A 24498-nucleotide genomic window follows, 5' to 3' on the forward strand; every position below is an offset into this window, starting at 1 on the left:
GGTACCTATTTATCAACTCGCATTTGCATGCTTTCAAACTGTTAGGTTGGCAGGAGCTGGGACAAGCGAAAGGAGCTCCCTCCGTTTTGTGGATTCTATCTTATGATGGCTGGTCTTCTGACCTTGCAGCACAGAGGCTTCTGTGGTTTAACCCACAGCGCCACCACGTCCCTTCTATTTTATTTTCTTTCAAACCTCTTAACTTTCAGAGGATCAGGACTGGGGAGAGGAAGGGAAAATCACATACACCAATCACAAGTCTTTTGGAAACCCAGCATTTTCAAAAGCAGAACACTGTCAGATGTAGAATCTATTTAATTTTAAATGAACCTGGGAAACCTATGGCTATCTGGATATACTGGCTACCCACACACATTGTTGAACTACAACTTGCATCAGCCTTTCCCCGCATAACCACTGATATGAGATGATGAGAGTGACCAGGAAAAAAGAAATGCATGAGTGGATGAATCAATATAAACCACACGTGGACAAATATTTTTCCTCTTTCTCTTATCTCCATCCCTCAGAAGCTCCACAGTGTTCTCGAGACATGATAAATATGGTGTAATGCAGTGGTTTCCCAACTTTGGATCCCCAGACATTCTTGGACAACAGCTCCCAGAAATCCTGGCCAGCACAGGTAGTGGTAAAGGTTTCTGGGAGTTTTAGTCCAAGAACATCTGGAATCCCAAGGTTGGGAGCCACTGTTGTAGTGGATAGAGTGTTGAGCTAGGACTCTCAGAAGAGTCTGAATTCCTGCATGACCAGGGAAACTCACTGGGAATTGGTGGCAATGGTAAACCACTCCTTGAACTTCTCACATACCTTGAAGACCCTGTGAGAGCCATTTAAGTCCAAAGTGACTTGACAGCATATAACAGTAAGAATAATGTTGAATAAAAATATCTTCATTGTAGTCTTCTCCAATCTAGTTTACTGCCAGTTGTTTTGGACTATAATTACCATCATCCCTCCCTTCCTCAACCAAATTGGCCTGTGTTCTTAATGGTTGGAGTCTGAAGCAAGCTGCAGTCCACCCAACACAGTCAGATGATAACTGATTGAAGAAGACTGAGCTATGCTTTAAAGCTGACACAGCAAACATAACTGAGAACAACTTTCTATTCTTGAGAACATCATATCTCTAATCTCGCAAAGCTGACATCCTTGGCCAGCTGCCTGTGCTTGTGCGGTCCCCTTTTAAATAATAAAAAAAACATTCTGGCTTAGTACTTTGATAACTCAGTGGTTTAGGTATTTCGCGGCCAAACCAGAGGTTGGGAGTTCGATTCCCCACTGTGCCTCCTGAGAGAAGAGCCAGCCTGTGTGGCTTTGGGCAAGCTGCACATTCCCGGGGCACCCTCAAAAGAAGGAAATGGCAAACTACTTCTGAGTATTCTCTACCTATTTATTTTCTGCAATATGCTCCCAGTGTAACATTGTCCAGGGGGGTTGAGGGAAATTAAACAACAGCTTGATCCAGTTCCCTGGTAATGCTCATATACGTGTCAGGCGGTTGTCCTAGCTATTACAGCCTGCTGCTTTGAGGTGAACTACCCATGGCCCTGTGATGGAGGAATGTAATTTGCTCAAGCCCCCCCCCCATGCCTGAAACTGGCCGTTTAGGCAAGTTTATATGGGATTGGATAGAGTGGAACAAACTACCCGCAATCAAACAAACACATGCTATTTTTTCCAAAAAGATGCGTACCTGGAAGGCTCCTGGATGAAACAATCCTCAGCTTTTGTCTTAAACAAAAATAAGACAGATGTACTGCTGCCTCTGCTTTCGTGGACCATCGGCCTCTCCATCACAGAGAGAAAGAAGAAAGAGAGAAAGGAATCTCCTCAGAAGATCCCTAGTACAAAACCTGCAGGTCTGGGTGGCCTCCCATCACAGAAGTTAGGAGATTTAACTAATTTGCCTTCACAAACAACAGCTGCTTTCCTGCTAAACAGACTCATTAGCACCTCATTAGCATTCACTATTGTTGTGATCAAAATACTAGCCCTAGTAGTACTTCAGGAGGGGCCTCAGATACTCCTTGTTTTAAACCCCCAGCTTGGAGTGAGGGCAGCTTGGTGGTCTGCCCTCATCTTATGAGCGAAGGTTTAGCTCTGTCCTAACCAACCCTCACAGTGACGCTGCCTGAGGCCCTACTTCCGATGTACTGTACACCCAACCTTCTTCGCCTTTAACCCTCTTATAAAAAAAGAAAGAAAGCACATAACCCCCAATCTGAAATCCTAACCTGAGGTGTGATCAAACCACTGCAAAGGGACATACCTCACTGAATCTGAAAGGGTCGCTTTAACAGGAGGGATCTCCCTTAAAGCAACTTTTCCATGGGGCCCAGCCCCCAAAAGTAGAAGTCCTATGTCTGGATCAAAAAAGGTCCAGCTTGAGCATGGATTGGAGTCAGACTGGGTTGCATTTTGAGACTGTTTTTTTTTTTTTAAATTACTATAAGTTCCCTTGATTCCTTTTTAGGAGGAGGTGGGGGTACAAAAATGTTAAAGGAAGGAAGGAAGGAAGGAAGATAAAGTGATCTCCATTAAATAGATCTCCACAAGCAGGCTTTCCACCAAGCCTTTCTTCCATCTGCACCCACTTCGTTATTCCCAAGGGCTCCATAATCTTTGGGAATGAATTGTTGGCTCTATCCTTGAGAACATCACGTCTCTAATCTCTCAAGGTTGAGGACTGCAGAGGAAAAGGGGAGAACCAAAAGGGCCTAATGCATGAACATTGTGTATATTTTGTTCATGGAAACAACATCAGGAGCTGAGCCATTAATGCACTGGAGGTCAGGGAAGCAAAAATAAAGTGCGGTGGCAAACAGAGAAGGAGGAGAAGAGGCAGAACAGAGTTTTAGGACCTCAGCCAGTAAACATCAGTTCGTTCTGCTTACAAGCCATCTTATATTTGACAGATGAAAATCATAGGCATCCTTCAGTCTCGAGAGACTATGGTAATGTGCTCTGTATGGAGAATTTGGAACAGCGTCTAGTGTGGCTGAGAAGGCCAATTCGAGAGTGACAGTCCCTTCCACACTGAAGACAAATCCAATCTGTCCCCTGTCTGGCTCCCTGCTTTTGCTGCTTTTGTGACTTCCTCTTTGCCTCGGCCTGCTGGGCAAGGGTCTCTTCGAATTGGGAGAGGCTGTGATGCAGCGCCTGCCTCCAGGCTGAACGCTCAGATGTCAGGTTTTCCCATCTGTTGAGGTCTATTCCTAAGGCCTTCAGATCTCGCTTGCAGATGTCCTTGTATCGCAGTTGTGGTCTCCCTCTGGGGCGCTTTCCCTGCACTAATTCTCCATACAGGAGATCCTTTGGAATCCGACCATCAGTCATTCTCACGACGTGCCCCAGCCAACGTAGACGTCGCTGCTTCAGTAATGTATTCATGCTGAAAATTCCAGCTCGTTCTAGGACTACACTGTTTGGAACTTTGTCCTGCCAGGTGATACCAAGAATCCGTCGGAGGCAACGCATATGGAAGGTGTTAAGCTTCCTCTCCTGCCGTGCACAAAGGGTCCAGGACTCACTGCAGTACAGGAGTGTGCTTAGGACACATGCTCTATAGACCTGGATCTTCGTACGTGTCGTCAGCTTCTTATTGAGCCATACTCTCTTTGTGAGTCTAGAGAACATGGTGGCTGCTTTGCCAATGCGTTTATCCAACTCGACATCTAGAGAGAGGGTGTCAGAGATGGTTGAGCCGAGGTACACAAAGTCATGAACAACTTCCAATTCTTTTGTGGAGATGGTAATAGAAGGAGGTGAGTCCACCCCCTGGCCCATGACTTGTGTTTTCTTCAGGCTGATTGTTAGTCCAAAGTCTTGGCAGGCCTTGCTGAAACGATTCATGAGTTGTTGGAGGTCTTCGGTAGAGTGGGCAACAATGGCTGCATCATCTGCGAAGAGGAAGTCCCGCATGCATTTCAGTTGTACTTTGGTCTTTGCTCTCAATCTAGAAAGATTAAAGAGCTTTCCGTCTGATCTAGTCCGGAGATAGACGCCCTCGGTTGCAGTTCCAAAGGCATGCTTCAGCATGACAGCAAAAAATATCCCAAAAAGTGTTGGTGCGAGGACACAGCCCTGTTTCACTCCGCTTCGAATGTCAAAGGGGTCTGATGTTGAGCCGTCGAAAACTACAGTGCCTTTCATTCCCTCATGGAAAGATCTGATGATGTTGAGGAGACGAGGTGGACAACCAATCTTGGGAAGTATTTTAAAAAGGCCGTCCCTGCTAACCAGATCAAATGCTTTTGTAAGGTCTATGAAGGCCACAAGGAGTGGCTGTTGTTGTTCCCTGCATTTCTCCTGCAGCTGTCGGAGGGAGAATACCATGTCAGTGGTGGATCTATTGGCTCGAAATCCACACTGTGATTCTGGATAGACTCTGTCTGCAAGCACCTGGAGCCTCTTCAGCACAACGCGGGCAAGCAGCTTCCCTACCACGCTAAGAAGAGAGATGCCACGGTAGTTATTGCAGTCGCCCCTGTCTCCTTTGTTCTTGTACAATGTGACAATGTTTGCATCCTTCATGTCCTGTGGTACTCCACCTTCCCTCCAGCAGAGACGAAAGACTTCATACAGTTCGGTGGTGATGATCTCCTTACAGCATTTCAGCACTTCAACAGGGATGTTGTCCCTTCCAGGTGCCTTGCCGGAGGCGAGGGAATCCAAGGCCGCATTTATTTCTGCTAGGGTTGGTTCGCTGTCTAGCTCTTCCAAGACAGGCAGGCACTCAATGTTATTTAATGCTTCTTCGGTTACTACATTCTCTCTGGAATATAGCTCGGAGTAGTGCTGTACCCAGCGTTCCATCTGCTGTACTCGGTCCTGGATGAGCACACCTGTAGCAGACTTCAAGGGAGCAGATTTCTTCTGTATTGGACCTAAGGCTTGCTTGATACCGTCATACATTCCTTTGATGTTACCTGTGTCCGCTGCTAACTGTATCTGAGAGCAGAGCTGGAGCCAATAATCGTTGGAGCATCTCCTGGCTGCCTGTTGCACTTGGCCGCGAGCAGCTCGAAGAGCTTGCAGGTTGTACTTGCTAGGACAGGCTTTGTATGCTGCTAGAGCTCTTCTCTTATCCTCGATGGCTGGCATTAACTCCTCTGAATGGGCTTCGAACCAGTCAGCCATCTTTTTGGTCTTCTTGCCAAAGGTGGATAAGGCGGTGTTATAGACAGTGTTCTTGAAGTGTTCCCATCGTTCAGGTGCATTTGCATTAGCCGGACCTGGAAGGGCTTCCTCAAGTGCTTGGGCAAAATCCCTCACTTTTCTTTGATCGCAAGTCTTGCTGATGTCAATACGTGGTCTTCCTTCCTTTTTCGTGTGATATACTCTCTTTGTTCGCAGTTTTACTCTACTACCTACCAGGGAATGATCAGTATCACAATCAGCACTCTGGTAACTGCGTGTGATCGTAATACTAGGAAGGCTGGAACGTCTAGTGAGGATTAGATCGAGCTGATGCCAATGCTTTGATCTTGGATGTCTCCAGGAAACTCTGTGTTGCAGCTTCGTGTTAAAGAATGTGTTGCTGACACAAAGACCATAATAGCAGCAAAACTCCAGCAAGCGCTGGCCATTTTCATTCATCTTTCCGATGCCAAAACGGCCTAGACAAGTGGGCCAGGAGTTGTGATCAGCCCCAACTCTAGCGTTAAAGTCTCCAAGAATGAACAGTGCCTCTCTTTCAGGGACTTTTTTGATGGTAGCTGCCAGATCATCATAGAATTTGTCTTTCACTTCTGGAGTGGATGACAGTGTTGGTGCATATGCACTAATGAGGGTTACTGGTCCTGCTGATGAGTGGAGCTGCAGAGACAGGATTCTTTCACTCCCCACAGTAGGTGGAACAATGTATCTCAGAAGAGTATTTCTGACTGCAAAGCCAACACCATATTCCCTGGTCTCATTCGATGGTTTTCCCTGCCAGAAGAATGAGAAGTCTTTTTCTTTGACAGATCCCGAGTCTGGCAGTCTTGTCTCTTGGAGGGCAACAATGTCCATCTGCAGTCTACTCAGTTCCATGTCAATGACAGCTGTCTTGCGCACATCGTCTATTTCTTGCAGGTCGTTAGGAAAGCCGTAGTCATGGAAGCCAGGGGTCATTGTCCGTACATTCCAGGTGCCCAGCTTTAGGGCAGAAGTTTTCTTACGATTGTTGCATGGTGCACGGTTATCGATCTGCTTGTCGGGTTTGACCCTAAACCCCACGCACCCCGTGAAGTTAACAGACCGTGGCGAGGTAGCACCTTACTGGCTGGGGGCTGCCCAGCTTAAGGCGGGCGGTATCTACCTAGTGAGGTGCAATGACCTCTCCCACCGTCAGAAGTAGCCCCTGGCGTCCTGCTCTACGCCAATTGAGCAAAGACTTATAACCGGTAACTGCTACTTCCCGTGTTGTTTCGACGCTGTATGCGAAGCTGGAGTGTCCTCTCCAGAGCACGAAGCCTGGGTAAAATAATATGGAGGATAGGCTGTTACCCAAGCAGAAAATCCCCCCTCTCCACGTCGCTGAAATGGTCCAGTGGAAAGGCAAGAGCCAATACAACTGGCTCCAGCAACGTCGCAGGAGTTGGCAGAATGACACAAAGTGCCTCCGGGACTCCGGCTCCGGATTTTTCCTCGAGGTTATCTCCTGAAGCCCTTTCCATAAGTGGATATAGCCACAAGGCAGTGGAGGTTTAAAGTCGGAGTTTTCCTTCTCCTAGATGGGCTGCCTTCCATGGCTGACGAGCCCCACCTACCCGGCCTGCTCTCTAATAGTGTGGAAGTATGCAATGTTGATTGGCTCTCTAATTTCTCAGGTTAGGGTAAGAAATAGGATTAGAGAGTTTCATGCGCCATTAAACATGCTCTCTTGCTCATACACCATTAAAGGTAAGAACTCTGCCCTCCCTCAGGCCACTCATATTTACCATATTAGGATTTGAGAATTTCGCGCGCCGTTAGGCGCGCGGTCCAGGAAAATCACAAAATCAAGGCACCAGGCTCCCCCCCTCTAGGCCCATGTGATGATTGAAACAAAAGCAGCACATTCCTTAGCAAAATATTCATGGAGGCCTACCCGGCTTTCTTCCCCGAAGCCTCCAAGAGGAATGGGCACAGTTTCCAGGAAAATCACAAAATCAAGGCACCAGGCTCCCCCCCTCTAGGCCCATGTGATGATTGAAACAAAAGCAGCACATTCCTTAGCAAAATATTCATGGAGGCCTACCCGGCTTTCTTCCCCGAAGCCTCCAAGAGGAATGGGCACAGTTTCCAGGAAAATCACAAAATCAAGGCACCAGGCTCCCCCCCTCTAGGCCCATGTGATGATTGAAACAAAAGCAGCACATTCCTTAGCAAAATATTCATGGAGGCCTACCCGGCTTTCTTCCCCGAAGCCTCCAAGAGGAATGGGCACAGTTTCCAGGAAAATCACAAAATCAAGGCACCAGGCTCCCCCCCTCTAGGCCCATGTGATGATTGAAACAAAAGCAGCACATTCCTTAGCAAAATATTCATGGAGGCCTACCCGGCTTTCTTCCCCGAAGCCTCCAAGAGGAATGGGCACAGTTTCCAGGGGGGGAGCCTGGCGCCTTGATTTTGTGATTTTCCTGGAAACTGTGCCCATTCCTCTTGGAGGCTTCGGGGAAGAAAGCCGGGTAGGCCTCCATGAATATTTTGCTAAGGAATGTGCTGCTTTTGTTTCAATCATCACATGGGCCTAGAGGGGGGGAGCCTGGTGCCTTGATTTTGTGATTTTCCTGGAAACTGTGCCCATTCCTCTTGGAGGCTTCGGGGAAGAAAGCCGGGTAGGCCTCCATGAATATTTTGCTAAGGAATGTGCTGCTTTTGTTTCAATCATCACATGGGCCTAGAGGGGGGGAGCCTGGTGCCTTGATTTTGTGATTTTCCTGGAAACTGTGCCCATTCCTCTTGGAGGCTTCGGGGAAGAAAGCCGGGTAGGCCTCCATGAATATTTTGCTAAGGAATGTGCTGCTTTTGTTTCAATCATCACATGGGCCTAGAGGGGGGGAGCCTGGTGCCTTGATTTTGTGATTTTCCTGGAAACTGTGCCCATTCCTCTTGGAGGCTTCGGGGAAGAAAGCCGGGTAGGCCTCCATGAATATTTTGCTAAGGAATGTGCTGCTTTTGTTTCAATCATCACATGGGCCTAGAGGGGGGGAGCCTGGTGCCTTGATTTTGTGATTTTCCTGGAAACTGTGCCCATTCCTCTTGGAGGCTTCGGGGAAGAAAGCCGGGTAGGCCTCCATGAATATTTTGCTAAGGAATGTGCTGCTTTTGTTTCAATCATCACATGGGCCTAGAGGGGGGGAGCCTGGTGCCTTGATTTTGTGATTTTCCTGGAAACTGTGCCCATTCCTCTTGGAGGCTTCGGGGAAGAAAGCCGGGTAGGCCTCCATGAATATTTTGCTAAGGAATGTGCTGCTTTTGTTTCAATCATCACATGTGCCTAGAGGGGGGGAGCCTGGCGCCTTGATTTTGTGATTTTCCTGGATTTTCCAGATGAAAATAGGTACATTTATAAATGTTAAGTAAATAAGTAATTCCATAACAGAGTAAGGAGAAGAGAGAGAAGCCCAATGTGCCTTAGTGAGTGCCTGAATAATATTAATTTTAAAAAAACATTTAGAGTTATGCATCTCACCCAACCCCAGAAGGTATGTTTCCATGTTTAAGTATCAAAAATTAGCTAGGGCTCTCATCCTTTTTTCCTGGCAGCACGTGTGGTTTTAACAGCTGTGTATACAGCTCACTCGTGAGGCTGAAGCTTAAGGAGGGCAAGGGACCTGAGCAAAAGACAGCCAGGGACCACAGGTAAAAGCCCCCCCCCCAAAACTGGCAGCCTCCAGATGTGTTAAACAACTCCCCTTATCCCCAGCCAAAACATCTGGAGGGCTCTAGGCTGTAGAATGCTGTTGAATGAGATGGTTTGAGCAATGTTGATAATGGGCAACAGATAGGTCAATAAGTCATTCAACAGCCTGGGGGTGCTCCTGGACCCCAGTCTAACTCTGGAAGACCAGGTGGACTTGGTGGCCAGGGGCGCCTTCCTTCAGCTGCAGACATTATACCAGCTATGGCCCTACCTGGACGAGCAGAGTCTCATGACAGTTACATATGCACTGGTAACATCTTGCATAGATTACTGCAATGCGCTCTACATGGGGCTGCCTTTGAAGATGGTCCGGCAACGGCACCTGGTCCAGAATCGAGCTGCGTGGCTGGTGAGTGGTGGGGCCGCTAGGGGACACATCAAGTCGATCCTATTTAAATTACATTGGCTACCAGTTGCTGCCCGGGCCCAATTCACAATGCTTGTTTTGACATATAAAGCCCTAAACGGCTTGGGCCCTGGATACCTGAAGGACCGCCTCCTTCCATATGAGCCTGCCCAGCAGTTAAGATCTAGCCAGGGGGCCTTTTGAAAGAGCCGTCCCTCAAGGAGGTAAGAGGGAGAGCTTGTAGACAAAGGGCCTTCTCGGCAGCTGCCCCCAGACTATGGAAGGCCCTCCCGAAGGAGATTCGTCTGGCGCCGACGCTGATGACATTTCGGCGCCAGGTCAAAACCTTCCTGTTCCAGAAGGCTTTTAATTGAAATAATATCAACTGTGGGTCTTGGTGGCAATTTTTAGAGTATATATTTTAATTGTATTTTAATTGTTTCATCTTTTTTACTATATTTTAATTGTTGTAAATCGCCCAGAGACCTTTGGGTAGTGTGGGCGGGCATATAAGTTAAATAAATAAATAAATAAACAACTGCACTGTGTTGGCCTGTCAAGGTGCTGATGGATGGAAAGACTATTCCCAGTTTAACGGCCTTCTTTTCTCTACCTCTTTTGTGCCCTCTCCACCATGGACCGTCTGTATACATCGTCCTGTGGATTAACTATTATGCTCCATCCATTTGGGAGCACAGATTGTACAGCTCACATGGAAATAGGACTCTTCGTCTTCAAGATGCCATGACACTTTTTGCTTTGATTTTCGTCATAACGGGGGTTCCTCTTTGAAAACTGCTATGATTGTCAGGAGGATGCAACCTTGGATTGAGCCCTTGACTTGCTCCCCCAAAACCCTAAAATGCTTCACAACTGCATAACACAGTACACATCAGTAGAGCCAATAGATTATCCTGCTCCTTATCCTAAAAGTTTTAAAGTTGTGGTCTGAAATAGGTTACAGCAGAAGTTCAGCTGCAGGGTTGGTTACAAGCCAATGTGCTTCTTCAGTTACACGTTAATAAGAAAACAAGTAACAAACCTATTAAACGGATGAGAGTTTAATAAAGCTATTCAGACACAGGACATACAGTAGAAGGCATCCAGACAGGCGGCTCCGCATGTTTGGAATCAAAAGGCATTGTGTAATTACTTTCTCTTTCTCTCCTTAACTTACAGTTTTGCAAAAAAAGACAAAAATGAAAGAAGTGCTGAGGATTCAATAAAAGGTTACAAGTAAAAGACCACAGCATCTGGGACTTCTCTAAAATCCTGTGAATGGGGCCAGGTGACTATAGAACAAAAGCTTTCCCTAGAAGCACCCATAAGCCTAAACAACAAACTTAAGAGCATTTCAGAATGGAGAGCTCCTCTCCTTGACACTGTTCAGCTATTTCTTTTTCTCTTTAGTGGTTTTTTCTGTGGTAAGTTATAGAAGGCAGATGCAGCAGCAGGAAAACAAGGGAGGATTATGATTAAAGGGTGACATCTTTCCAGAAGCCTCTGTAAAATAAAGGGAACGAGGGCAGGTGAGGGCAATAATGTTTAAAAAGCTCTGTCTCAAACAGTTCGATAACTATGTTTGGAATCCAGATAAGTGCCTTTATTAAGCTAAATCAAGGGTCTTAGAAAGCTACAAAGCACTGCCACCGGATTGTTAACCAGGGCTGCTTGCAGGAATCACATAACCCCCCCTTACAGTAGTTCCACTGGCTACCAATCCAGTACTGGACACAGGTTTTAACCTTTAAAGCCCTAAATGGCTTAGCCCCAAGGTATTCCAAAGAAAATGTGTCCCTTTATGAGCCTGCTACAGGAAGCCAGCCTGGCCCCATCTTTGCTGTCCTTCCACAAGCAGGCAAAGACCTTTCTCTTCAGACAGACTTTCCCTTAGTGATTAGCTATCTGAGGGGTGATTTAAATGGAGTGATTGACTATCTGAGGAACAATTTAAATGTTGTGCCTTGTTGCTTTGAATCTGTCTTTGGTGTTGATTTTGTTCACCATTTTTAGTCTGGAAATTGTTTGATTCCTTTTAATATTTGTATACTCATTGTTGTTAGCTTTTAAATATTGACTTCTACTGATCTAAGCTGCTTTGAGTCCTTTTAAGGAGAAAGGCAGTGCACAAATTTGTTAAATAAATAAATTGATGTTGTGGATGTCCTACCCCAGTCTGAGACTTTGTTCTCACTTGGCATCAAAGAGATAGTCGAATTCTTTATTTCTTCAAGCAGTTCCTGCTTTGGTGCTGGTGAAAAGATCTTGGGATGTCAAAATTGAAGCATCCAGTTTTGTTACGTCAGTTTTGCTATTTCGTTATAAATATTTAAAAAAAACATTATGGTAAAGTTTGTGTTTGCAATACTCCTTTGAAAGAAACAGGCACACGGGCAGGCTCAGGAATGCAAGTATTGCTACACTTTGTCCACTTTGATCTGGACAATGATTTATTTTCCCCCTTCGAAAACTAGCTCTGTGAAATGGCCTGAGGGAATCTCACTCTCATAACCAAACTACAGTTCCCAAGATTCACTGGGAAAAGATCTGGCAGCTATCAGGGATGGGGACTTCAGGACTTGCTGTTAAGTCAGACTTAAGTCACACTGGTGACTCAACTCAGACTTGATTCAGAGTCTCCCCCCCCCCCCCCAATGACTTGGACTTGACTTGCAATTTGGAACCCATCCACCTCCCTTTTTTTTCTGGGGAGGAAAAGAGCTTGTTTTTAATAGGAACTCAGACTTGGGGCTTGGGGCTTTGACCCACAGACTTGCCAACATCTCTGGCAGCTATACATGATGTAAATAAGACTGACACATGTTTCACATGCGAATAGCTTTAGTAATCCTACATGGAACAGCATTGGATGGAGTGGAAGATTAGCCAAGGCTGAAGAAACTCCAATCAATTTTTAAAAGTATTCTCTTGCTCTCTCTCTCTTTCCTTCCTTCCCCAAGTTATTGACTGGGATTCTGCTACAAAACTGGGAATGAGGATGTTTACTGTCTTTGCTTAACAGGGTCTCATGAGCAACCGAGTGCCAGGGCTGTTGCTATGGTAAAAGGGGATTTACATGGATTCAATAGCTATTATTTAAAAGTCGCCTGCAATGAATGGACCTCCCTGCACATGAAGATGTGGGGGAGAACAAGTTTTACTATTAATCATGCCCTATTTATTGCACATCGTTATGCTTCAGCAATTAGATCCAAATTAAAATGTATTTGACCCACCTTCTTCAAAGGGCATCTACAAATAACTTTATCATTTGGGGAGGGGGGGATCACTCAAGCTGTGTTCTCTTTGGTTGCCCCTCTCTGCTCTCCCTTTGCTTAGTTAGGGTGTTTGCCTTTGCTGTGGATGAGACGTAAATATCTCTTTTTTCCCCACCCTTCCTTTTCAGCTGGTTCTTTATGGCGGAGCTTCATTGGATCCATTCATGTTTGAGTTTCTCTTTCACTGCCTGAAAGCAGGCTGGAAGATGGGAAAGTACATCAAGCAGGAGAAAAACTGTGGAAGAAGAGAGAGAGGAAACCATTTTCCTACTGTAGCCGCAACATGCCTTTTAATAGAAAAGAAATATTCCTTGTGTCTATAAGGGAAAATAGCTCTTCAGCTTAAATCCGGCTCTTCTGTTCAGCAGAGTGAGGCAACTACTGTAACTGAACCAACAGATTTGCATTGAATGAGAGTCATTAAATGTTTAATTAATTTGATACTGTTGTATTTTTTGACTACCAAGGTGATAGAGAGAGGTGCATGCGTGATTGCCTTCCTCAGGTATCAAAATAACTTGGTTGGCATTGGGTGCTACACATCTTGATTCAAGTGGATAGGAGTCACTGTGTGTTGCCTTGCCTCCAGCATCAGCATAGTTGGGTCAACCCTGTCTCAGGTCTGACATATTGTGAAGAGGTCTCATGAACTTAGGCTGAACTGCAGAACCGATTGCAGAAAGCATTGTCAAAATGCTGCCTGATACATAGGAAGATAATATTATTTTACTGGACTGCAACTCCCAGGACACCCTAGCCCCAATGGTTAGCATAAACAAGGAGGAACCAACATTCCATCTAGATGAGCACTTTCATAAGCCCAGCAGAGCTATGAAGGTGGAAGTTTGAAAGCTGCTACATGTACACACTGTAAGACAACACAGTTAACTGGAAATGCAATAGAAATCATTATAGTAGAGATGACTGACCAGCAACCTGAATCTGCCCAGGCTGGTATCCAGTAGCTAAGTCTCAAGGGGCAGCGTCCAATCCCTTATCCTCCCTTCTTACAATTTTTTAGTGTTAAACTGGGCTTGGATAAGACAACCCTTCGAATCAGCCAGATGTTGTTGGTCTGCACCTCCACTGCGTGACACAAGAGAACAAGCAGATGGTTTCCTATCAGTCTGGAAGTCAGGATGTCTTGTTATAATATTCATTTCCAGCACACAATGACCTGCTCAATCGGCATTTTCTTCGTCTTGTTGAAGTTAAGCCAGAAGAACCACACAGACAGCCGTCTCCATACTACGAGAGACACAGAAATGTAGCATTCCAAAACTGTGCATTAAAGGTGCATAGTGTTCCTGGACTGATTTGTGAAAGTCCTTAACCTTGAGTAATACGTGCCCTGCTCAGCCAGTAGCAATGCTTCTCATTAAAGGTCTGACATTGGATCTCCTAAAATAGGTTTACAGCTACCTCTTATGACAGTCAAAATGAAGTGGGAGAAGGCAGGAAGTGACTATGTTGGAAAGAAGATAGATTCACCCTTGCTGTGCTTACATTATTTGTAGATGACATTCATTATACAAAGAAAATAGTCAGATCTTCCTGATTTGTCTTCCACAAGATGAGGAAGGCCATGATTTCACAAGCTGAATTAGATCACTGTTCCTATATTATACAGCAGGGAATACACATATTGGTCAGAAACGAAACACGGGTTTTAGTTGCACCCATTACAATGTATAAGACTGTTACGTAGCAAAAGACCACCTACAGGGTGTAACAGCTTTTGCTAATGGGATGCACTCTAAAACTGGTGGGTCATAGCTCAAACTACAGTGATGGACGACAATCATCCAGACATTAACAAAGTCACAATGAGATATGTTCATTAATGCCCATACTCTGATAAAGCCTTTGATCCCAGCAAATACAAATAACGGATGGTGAAGATTAGAATTCTGCTCCTATTTTTTTAACAAGGAGCATCAGAGGTACCCAACGTACGATGAAGCAAGACATATAATTCTACTCCTATATTTTTCTTGGACAAGAAGTAGCCACATTAAAATATTCGTGTTCAAGATTCATTTGAGGCCAATACTGTCAGAGAGATCTGATGTTCTGATACTAAGATACAAGTTCATCATGAATTGTGGCCCTGATTAGATCCCCTTACTCCCGAAGGAGGAGGATTTTAAAATGCTCTCTCTCTCTCTCTCTCTCTCTCTTTCTCTCTCTCATTAGTCCATTTATCTCACAAGGAAAGGCTTGTGCCCAGCCCAGCTATGTGCATGTGGAACAGAGTTATGCAGTGTATAAGGAGTTAAAGTTCAGAAAATTTTCACTGTAATTTACACATTCACATGATGTAGTCATTATTGAATCAGCCGTGTAAATTTGCTCCTACAAGCATTTATTTCCATTTGGGGTATTCCTGTCAGCCACAACTCAGACCTCTGTTTATAACAAGGATGATTTTGTAGCCATCATGGGTGTTTTCATCAGGGCAAAACTATTGTAGCGCTTGTGTTCCATCAGCAAAAGAAGGCTTTTCTAAAGCCCAAGAGCCATATTCACAAAAGGTTAAGCTGCATGAAGGCTGCTTGCAAACTCTGTGTCCAAATGTAGTTTTCAGTATTCCTGTCCCAACCCAGCACCCACACTAAAAAAAATATTCCTAAAGTTCCTTTGTGCTCTCTAGGGACTGTGGAAGGCAATTTCTCTGTGTTTTCAGAAGGGGGTCTTTCACCACCCTTGCTGTTCCAAGCAGCCTTTTTTAAAATTTTAAAAAAAATCCCCAGGAGACCGGAAGGGAGCCTTTTCCATTAAAAAAAGAATTTTGTAGGAAAAATATGGGGGTGTAGTTCTGCAGAAGAAATTCTGGGGGCTGATATGGGAAGCCTTTGGACCACTGGAAGTTGCCTGGCCTTGGTTAAGCTTTGGGAGGTGAAAGACTAGTGGCGGGAAGGGGCTGGATTAATTATGTGAAAGCTATTATATTATGTTTTCTTCCTCTCCCCTTGGTAAGAAGCAAAATTCTTTCACATGTGGTTCTAGCTTTAAAACTATAGGGTAAAAGCTGATTTAAATATATTTTAGAACTTGGTGTGATGTTTACCATGTAGTAACCCCTGCTTGTTTCCTCAAACAAGGGCTCCCGCTATGTCTTCCCACCAGCCAATAACAACTGGGAGACATTCCCTCCTTTTTCTCACTGCCACCAGTGGATTTCCTTTATCCACAATCTATGACGAACTTTAGTCAGACACTTGTCAGGTTGTTGCCAACAGAACTGATTTACTGAAAGGTATTAACTTTAATTATAATCACATATGTTCTTTATTCAATGCATATAATCAAATCATTGAAATATCATATATCTTGCCACCTTCACCACGTGCTCTGTCTGTTTATCTTGACTAGCTTATCTCTATTATTTTTTCTTCTCACTATTTCCCTGACTCTCTCTCTCTCTCTGCTTCTTTCTCTCTGCTTCTCTCTGATATCTGCTGACTCCGACCCTCCACTCCTTTCATAGGCTCGTGGAAATGAGAACCAGACTGTGAGTGACAGGAGTGACGTGGGGCATCCATCATGCTTGGCAACAATCAGAGGGAAGCCAGGAAGAGAGCATCATGTCAGGAACTGGAAGCTGGTGAAGTAGAGCCAGGAATAGAGATGGGCGTGAACTGCCGAACTGGCGGTTCGTGCTGGTTCGTCCTTTGGAACAAGTGTTTGCTGCTTCCCAGCCCCACCTCCTTTGGTGGGCGCCAACTCAGATGCAGTGGCTGGAGGAAGTGGGGCTGGAGCTCTGCCTCTGAATCGGCACCCGCTGGAGAAGGTGGTGCTGGGAACCACCAAACACGTGTTAATGGGAAGAACGAACTGGCACGAACCAGTTGAGCAGTTCGTGCCCATCTCTAGTCAGGTTGGATTTGGAACTAAAGAACACACCTAAAAAAATCAGAGACAAGAAGAGAGACTTCTAGAGCGTCAAGGGCACTGTCGTTGTGGGAGTGGGGAGGAAAGAGAATCTCTCACTGGTAGAACCTGATATCTAGGACAACAACCTTGTCAAGTCTAATAGTAGGCATCCTTCAGTCTCTAGAGACTATGGTAACGTGCTCTGAATAAAGGACTTAGAACAGCATCTATTGTGGCTGAGAATGCCAATTCGAGAGTGACAATCCCACGCTGAAGACAAATACAATCTATCCTCTGTCCAGCTCCCTGGTTTTGCTGCTTTCTGGACTGCCTCTTTGCCTTGGCCTGCTGGGCAAGGGTCTCTTCAAATTGGGAGAGGCCATGTGGCACCGCGTGCCTCCAGGCTGAACGCTCAGAGGTCAAGTTTTCCCATCTGTTGAGGTCCATTCCTAAGGCCTTCAGATCCCGCTTGCAGGTATCCTTGTATCACAGCTGTGGTCTCCCTCTGGGGCGATTTCCCTGCACTAATTCTCCATACAGGAGATCTCCAGGAGTCTAATAGTAGGGCCAACCCTAAAGCACTGTGTTGTTGTTTTTAAAGGAAGACATGAAGATAGGAAAACTATGGGGATGGGAAATCCTGAGAATTTGCTCTGGATTTAAGGGATATCAATCCCAGCACTGACCGAGATGTGAGCCAATGCTTTTTATACTGACACATGGCATACAAAACTCCTCATCTCCAACTTGAGAGGATTACCATGTCACGATACTCTAGTGTAGGGAGTTATTGACCGTGTTCCAGTGCCACTCAGTTGCTGCTCCGGATGGATGATTCTAAATTATCAGCATCCCTTCGTTTGTCTTCATTAATGACCTGTCCTTTATTACCCTTGAGGATTCTCTGCTGAGTGAGCTTTGCTTTGCCGATGGCTTCCTTTTGCTCTGTCCCACAGTTACAAACATGTGAAAGAAAGTTAATTGTTGCAGGTGTGCGTTTCTGGGACAAGGAACAGTAACAGAGAAGAGATGGAAAAGACTGCAGTTTTGCAACTGGAAGTACAACTCCCTTAAGAGGTAAAGGATGCTTATTTTTCCTACTTCAAGGTTTCCAAGATTGTTTTGGTCATCAAGAGATAAACATGGAATTCACTTGCAAATTGATTGCTGAGTCATGGAAACTTTGAAAAATGCCCAGAATCCTATTAGTGTTTGCAAAATGGCTTGTGTAATTTGCCACAGCTAATGGCAGTTACCTGAAAAGGTGCTAGGGCACATCTCGGTTGTGTAGATGGGTGTATGACAGGCACATGGCAGAGACATTCCGTGGCACCTCATCGATTAGCCACAATTGGCTGTGACAGGCTGCACAAACACCAAGAGAATTTTGGTCAATCTGTCTTTGGAGGAATAACATCTTATCACTTTCTAATCGCAAAACTTCCATCCCTTCTGCTTACAGCCACCAAAAATAAGGTTAACAAGAATGCAGATGCGATTAAGCACTAAAGTAGACATCTAGAAAAATGTTTTGGAAATAAGAAGATAGTTTGGAAACAAATCGATGGAGGAACAGGGAGTCAAAGGGGTCAAGAGTAGCAATTCATTTCAGGAAATGACAAAAGATATCTCCAAAACGTTGCATAAGTCCTTTTTAAATCACTAGCAGTTGAAAGCTACAATTCGTGGTAGTTTCCAAAGAATATATCTTGCTAAACATATTGAAGAGTGAAGTGTATAATGGCCACACCCAGCTAAGTACGGGGTTAATGATTTCTTGCCCTTTCCACTGGGAAGGAATGCTGTGAGACTGAAATAAAACAAGATAAAAATGCTGAGAAGAAGCACAATCACAACCCTGCTTCAAATATTTTTCCCTAGTATGTAAGAAACTCTAATGTAGTAGTGCATCCCCCACCCCAAGTGAGAATGAAGAAGATCTGAGTGGCACTAAAATTGGATTGCACCAGGGAAATATTGTTATGTGTCCAGCCATATCATCCTCTGTCGTCCCCTTCTCCTCTTTCCCATCATCAGGATCTTTTCCAGGGAGTCTTCTTTTCTCATGAGATGGCCAAAGTATTGGAGCCTCAGCTTCAGGATTTGTCTTTCCAGTGAGCACTCTCGGTTGATTTCCTTTAAAATTGATAGGTTTGATCTCCTTGCGGTCCAGGGGACTCTCAAGAGCCTCCTCCAGCACCACAATTCAAAAGCATCAATTCTTTGGCGGTCAGCCTTCTTTATGGTCCAGCTCTCACTTCCATACATCACTACTGGAAAAACCATAGCTTTGACTATTTGGACTTTTGTTGGCAAGGTGATGTCTCTGCTTTTTAAGATGTTGTCAAGGATTGTCATTGCTTTCCTCCCAAGAAGCAGGCATCTTTTAATTTCGTGGCTGCTGTCACCATCTGCAGTGATCATGGAGCCCAAGAAAGTAAAATCTGTCACTTCCTCCATATCTTCCCCTTCTATTTGCCAGGAGGTGATGGGACCCGTGGCCATGATCTTAGTTTTTTTTTGATGTTGAGCTTCAGACTATTTTTGGCGCTCTCCTCTTTCACCCTCATTACAAGGTTCTTTAATTCCTCCTCACTTTCTGCCATCAGAGTGTTATCATACACATATCTGAGGTACCCCATTCAGTCGCCTCTGACTTTTGGCAACTATGAATGAGCAATCTCCAGAATGTCCCATCTGCAACAGCTCTGTTCAGCTCTTGTAAACACAAGCCTGTGAGTTCCTTTAGGACATCAATCCATCTCCTGTTTGATCTTCCTCTTTTTTCTGCTGCCTTCAATTTTTCCAAGCATTGTTGTCTTTTCCAGAGAATCTTGCCTTCCTATGATGTGGCACCTAAACTACTGAACTCTCCAGACAGCTATTGCATTTATGCCAGGATAATTAACCATTAGGATACTGGGCAATGAAATACCTGGAAACCCACCTTGGCTATGTATAATTTTTTTTTGAATAAATAAAACAAACAAATAAATAAAATCCAAATGGTGAAAACTAGTTTCTGTGTACCCGTCTTTGCAACAGGATCTAGAATAAGGATGATGCATATTAAGCTATGCACTTAATATGTGTATTCTGTAACTTTAGAGAGCCATTCGAAAATCTCAGCTCCTTCATCCAGGGTATGTGCGGAGAAGAATTACAAGGAACAGCCCTTCCCAAGGGCCTCATTACACGAAAGTGCAAATCAGCTGGAAAAGAGAATTTACTTCATCATCTAAAAATAAGCCATGCTGCCTGGCAATCTACAAAGCCACTTCACATACGTATGGTTGCATTTTGATAATAACTGGGCATTCTGTGCCAGATTCCAAACCACATTGCCATGCCATCTGGCACCGTGGCCTGCATGCAGATGAACCAACCACCACAGCAGAATGGCACTGATTTCCTCCAGATATTTTGACCTATATCTTAGTCCATTTCTGTCTTAAGAGGTGCAGAACATTAACTTTTACAGTTGTGCAGAGGAGCAAGTGTTAGCTAACAGTGCCCCCCCCACACACACACACCCTTTCTACAGAGGATAAGCCTGTCAGTGTCTGGGATTTAAACAGTGGGAAGATCAACACTAAGAAAGCAACAGAACAAGCCACTCTCTCTACATGCTGCTGGTGAACTGCAAGTGTCCAGTCTTCAAAGAAGAATTTCAAAGGGAGATTCCTGTGTGAAATACATGGACTGGAACTAACAGCATTTAATTATATAATTTAGGCTTCATTAGAAACCATGGTTGCTGGTCAATATGGAAGCTCATAGTTAATATACATAGCCACGGTGGAATGACTGTGCCCTTATCGCATTTCCCTTGTTGAGTAAATTATTGGTCTTTTTTGTGTGCAAACATTTGTATAGGTGCAAATGCAAAATTAGCAGTGGATGACTATGTGCCACCAATGTGTTTCTTACTAATGGTGACCCTTTTCCAGGGTGTTCTAGGTATAGAGTACAGTGGTGCCTTGCAAGACGATTGCCTCGTGGGACGATTAATCCGCAAAACGATGGGGTTTTGCGATCGCAGTAGCACTTCGCAAAACAGTTTTTCCTATGGGCGATTTCCGCTAGACGATGTTTGGGTCCGTGCTTCGCAAGACTTTTTTTTTTAGACTGATGCTTCGCAAGATGATGTTTTTCCCCACTGGAATGCATTGAATAGATTTCAATGCATTCCAATGGGGAACCGCATTTTGCAAGACGATATTTTCTATGGACGATTTTCGCAAGACGACGATGTTTTTCCCCACTGGAACGCATTGAATAGATTTCAATGCATTCCAATGGGGAAACGCGTTTTGCAAGACGATGTTTTCGCAAGACAGCGATTTTCACGGAACGAATTAACATCGTCTTGTGAGGCACCAGTGTACTCAGAAGTGACATATCAATTCCTTTTCTGGTGGGTACTCCAGGACTTTGCAGCTTCTGTTCTGCCACAGTTCCAAAACCATAAAACTCAAATACCTGAAACCTGGTTTGTTTGCTAAGGATACCCTAGCAACTTGCACCTGCGTGTTATTTTGTTTCTGATTTGTACTAGTAAATTTTTATTACCATAATTTAAATCTGTCTGTAGCCTGTAATACCATCTTCAGTCACTAGGTTGCAGACAGCTATAAGCAGCGAAGCTGTTGCCAGGCCTGTCCTATACATTTGGGTGTCTAGGTCACAGAGGAAGATTAGGAAAAACAACTTGCCAAGCATGTAACAATTGCTTCTTGTTCTGGAGCCTCTATATCTTCACTTCATAAATTTAAATGGTATAGAGAAAGAGAGATTGTCCTGTTGTCCAGTTAATGACACAGGAAGGAATGGGAGCAGAGAAGAAAGTTGAACTTTAATTAGGCTAAAGACTGTGGAGGAAGAAAAAAGTGGCAGGTGAGAGGAGGAACCGAACAGAGGGTAAGAGAAAAGCACCTGGGTTGAGAGAAAATAGATCACCTGAGTATGTGCATCAAGGGAAGAACAGGTACCTAGGTAAGAGTGCTAGAGTACAAGAGATCAAGCCTTCTAGGTTGTAGGAAGGTACGAGTCTCTGCTTGTCTTCAATAATTTCAAGAGCCAGAGGTGCCCATGTCAATATCAAGAGCTTCCTCATCTTTCTGAATTCTCTCCCCCCCCCCCGACAAGGGCACCTTGATTCTAGATTTAACAAGCACCTCCCTTGCACAACCCATTTAAATTTCCTTCAAGGGAAATGAAGGCAACCAGGGTGAATGGAGCATGGCCATGAGGAGGCAGGCGTATGGGACATCTTCCTTCTGGTTAGCTAGACCATGAAACTGAAGGGTGCCCATCCTCAGCCAAAGCAAATAGAGCCTAGGTTACAGAGAGCCCCCACAAAATTGTTAGTCATTTTAAAAACTTGGGAGGCTGAGAGCACAAAGAAGTACAGAGGAACTATTAGTCTTGAAGGTACTTGCAAAAGGAAATAAATTCATGCCCCCCCTTTCCTTGCTTCCACTTCGTTTTAATTCTGACAAGCCTGTGTTTCTATCTAATGGTAAAACCCAAATCCCTGGGGGGGGGGGACAATCTTCCATCAGTAATCCAGACATTGGCAGAAGCTTGTATTGGGACTTACTAGATAGCAAAAGAAAGGGACATGGTGGCACTGAGGGTTAAAGGTCAGAAGACCAGCCATCGTAAGATCGAATCCACGCAACCGAGTGAGCTCCCATCGCTTGTCCCAGCTCCTGCCAACCTAGCAGTTCGAAAGCATGTACAAATGCGAGTAGATAAATAGGTACCACCTCAGTGGGAAGGTCACGGCGTTCCGTGTCTAGTCATGCTGGCCACGTGACCACAGAAACTGTCTTTGGACAAATACTGGCTCTACGGCTTGGAAATAGGAATGAGAACTGCCCCCTTAGAGTCGGACACGACTGGACTAAATGTCAAGGGGAACCTTTACCTTACCTAGATACTGTAGCAAATACATCTGACTCTCACCTGTTTAATCATTGCCACAATAATATGATGAGATCAATGGGGCAAGAACAGATCTGAGCTTCGTGCAGTCGTGGCATTCAAAATATATTCCTCGGAATTTTTCATTTTTGGTTCTCCTTTATAGGTCTTAGGTTTTTAGTGAAAAACAAAGCAGACGCTGCAGATCTGATGTGTTCCTACCACTCCAGTAGTAACCCATCTAGGAATGGTCGGTGTGGGGTGCTTTAAACCATTTCTCATAATAATACTTCTGAATGTCTATCACAGGGTTCAAAACAATCCGTACACATCATAGTAGATGTCCTGCTACTCCCTTGGAATCACTCACTTTGCATAATGTTGGCATAAAGGATGTAAAGAGACAACAGCTATTAGACGTAGTGTAACTTCTGATTCTTAGAACAATGGTTTTGTGTAAAGATGTCTTGATATTTTCTGCTTTAGCCTTGTAATTGTCTGGTGGGTATGTCCACAAAGGATGGAACCAATTTATTGTGGTATATCCTTGAAGGGCCGGAAGGGAGGCTACTTTGTTGCAACAGCAAAGATTTATGAGACTTTAAAAACAAACAAAAAAAGAGTTTAATTTGGCATACCTTCACACAACGCAACATGTGATGAATTTGGCTGCAATCCATGACCGCTTCATTAAAGTCAAATAAAACTTGTTGCTCGATAACGTGCCACAGTCCTCTTTGATGTAATGGTATATAATTTGCAGAGATCTCATAGCTACAAGAAATCTGTTAAGTCTTTTAAGGTTCGCAGTTTTGCTGCAAGAGGTTGGATCCTTTACCTCTTTAGAATATGTAATTCCATAGCCTGCCTGTGTGTGTGTGTGCACGTGCGTGCACGTGTGTGCATCTGTGTGCGCGCATAGCCTCATGTTAGAATAATAGAATCCTAAAATAATGGAGTTGGAAGGGGCCTATAAAGCCATCGAGTCCAGCCCTCTGCACAAAGCAGGAATCCAAATCAAAGCAGATCTGACAGAGGGTGGTCCAATTTTTCTCTTGAATGCCTCCAGCATTGGCATGCTCCCCTCCCACACCTTGTTAGCTTGCTAATCGGAAAATCATGGGGTAGTTTGTCAAAGGTGACAGACCTGTCAAAAGACTTCGCTGAAATCAAGATATATTGTGCCTACAGCATTCCCACGATCTACCAGGGAGGTTACCTGATTGAAAAAGGAGATCAAATTAGTTTGGCAGGATTTGTGCTTGACAAATCCCTGTTCGCTTCTAGTTATGACTGCATTGCTTTCAAGGTGCCTGCAGACTGACTGCTTTATAATTTGCTCCAGAAATTTCCCTGGGACTGATGTCAGACTGATTGGTCTGTAGTTTCCTGGTTCCTTCTTTTTGCCCTTTATGAAGATTGGGACAACATTAGCTTTCCTCTAATAATCTGGTACTTCACCTATCCTCCAAAATTTCAAGAAAATAAGTAATGGATATGGGTTCAGTTCCTTCAATATCCTTCCATGCCGTTCATCCGGCCCACGGGGATTTGAATTCATTTAAAAGGTTCATATGTTTCTTTTTCTCCCTGACAAACCCAACCCACATAACCTTCCAGTAATTATAGAAACTGCAGCGTTAAAGGCAGCAGCACAGCGCACCTGAAAAGGAGACATGTTCTTAAGCAATCCTATTGCACAGGGGCAATTTTTCCAGCCAGATTCTCATACTAAGACCTGCAGGACACTTCTCTCTTTTTCTCTTCTCATTTTTGTAAGCCTTGCAAGCCATCAACAAGACAGGAATGTTTCCTGGCAGGAGGCAAATGTGGAGGATGAGCTGCGGTCAAGTCTGGAGGGTCATTTTTCCAAGACCTGTCTTTAAAGAAGCCCAATGATGGGATGTCGCACCAGAGAAGGGGACCGGCACTTTGATGTCTCCGTTGTTCAGGGATTGTTTGGAGTAGCATGGAATTAAGGGCAGTATGCTGTGCAGCAGTGGTGGAGGAACCGTAGATGAAAAGCAGCCATTAAAAAAAGCCATTGTATGCACGTTTCTGCAGTATTATGACCAGGGGCCCAATGTTTTTTTGTTATTTCCAAAAGCCTGCTTGGAAATGTACCTCCTGCAACCTTTCAGCGAAATCGGATCACTGTA

General features: G+C 44.6%; 1 long non-coding RNA gene across 1 annotated transcript; it reads left to right on the top strand.

Moving 5' to 3' along the window:
* The first annotated feature begins 9463 nt into the window (after positions 1-9463).
* LOC140704234 (uncharacterized) lies at positions 9464-15952 on the top strand. Its single transcript, XR_012083362.2, has 2 exons — positions 9464-10545; positions 12664-15952. It is a non-coding gene; the product is annotated as an uncharacterized LOC140704234 (long non-coding RNA).
* The last annotated feature ends 8546 nt before the right edge of the window (positions 15953-24498 follow it).

The sequence above is a fragment of the Pogona vitticeps genome, chromosome 2 (assembly GCF_051106095.1).
Source record: "Pogona vitticeps strain Pit_001003342236 chromosome 2, PviZW2.1, whole genome shotgun sequence".
Classification (NCBI taxonomy): domain Eukaryota; kingdom Metazoa; phylum Chordata; class Lepidosauria; order Squamata; family Agamidae; genus Pogona; species Pogona vitticeps.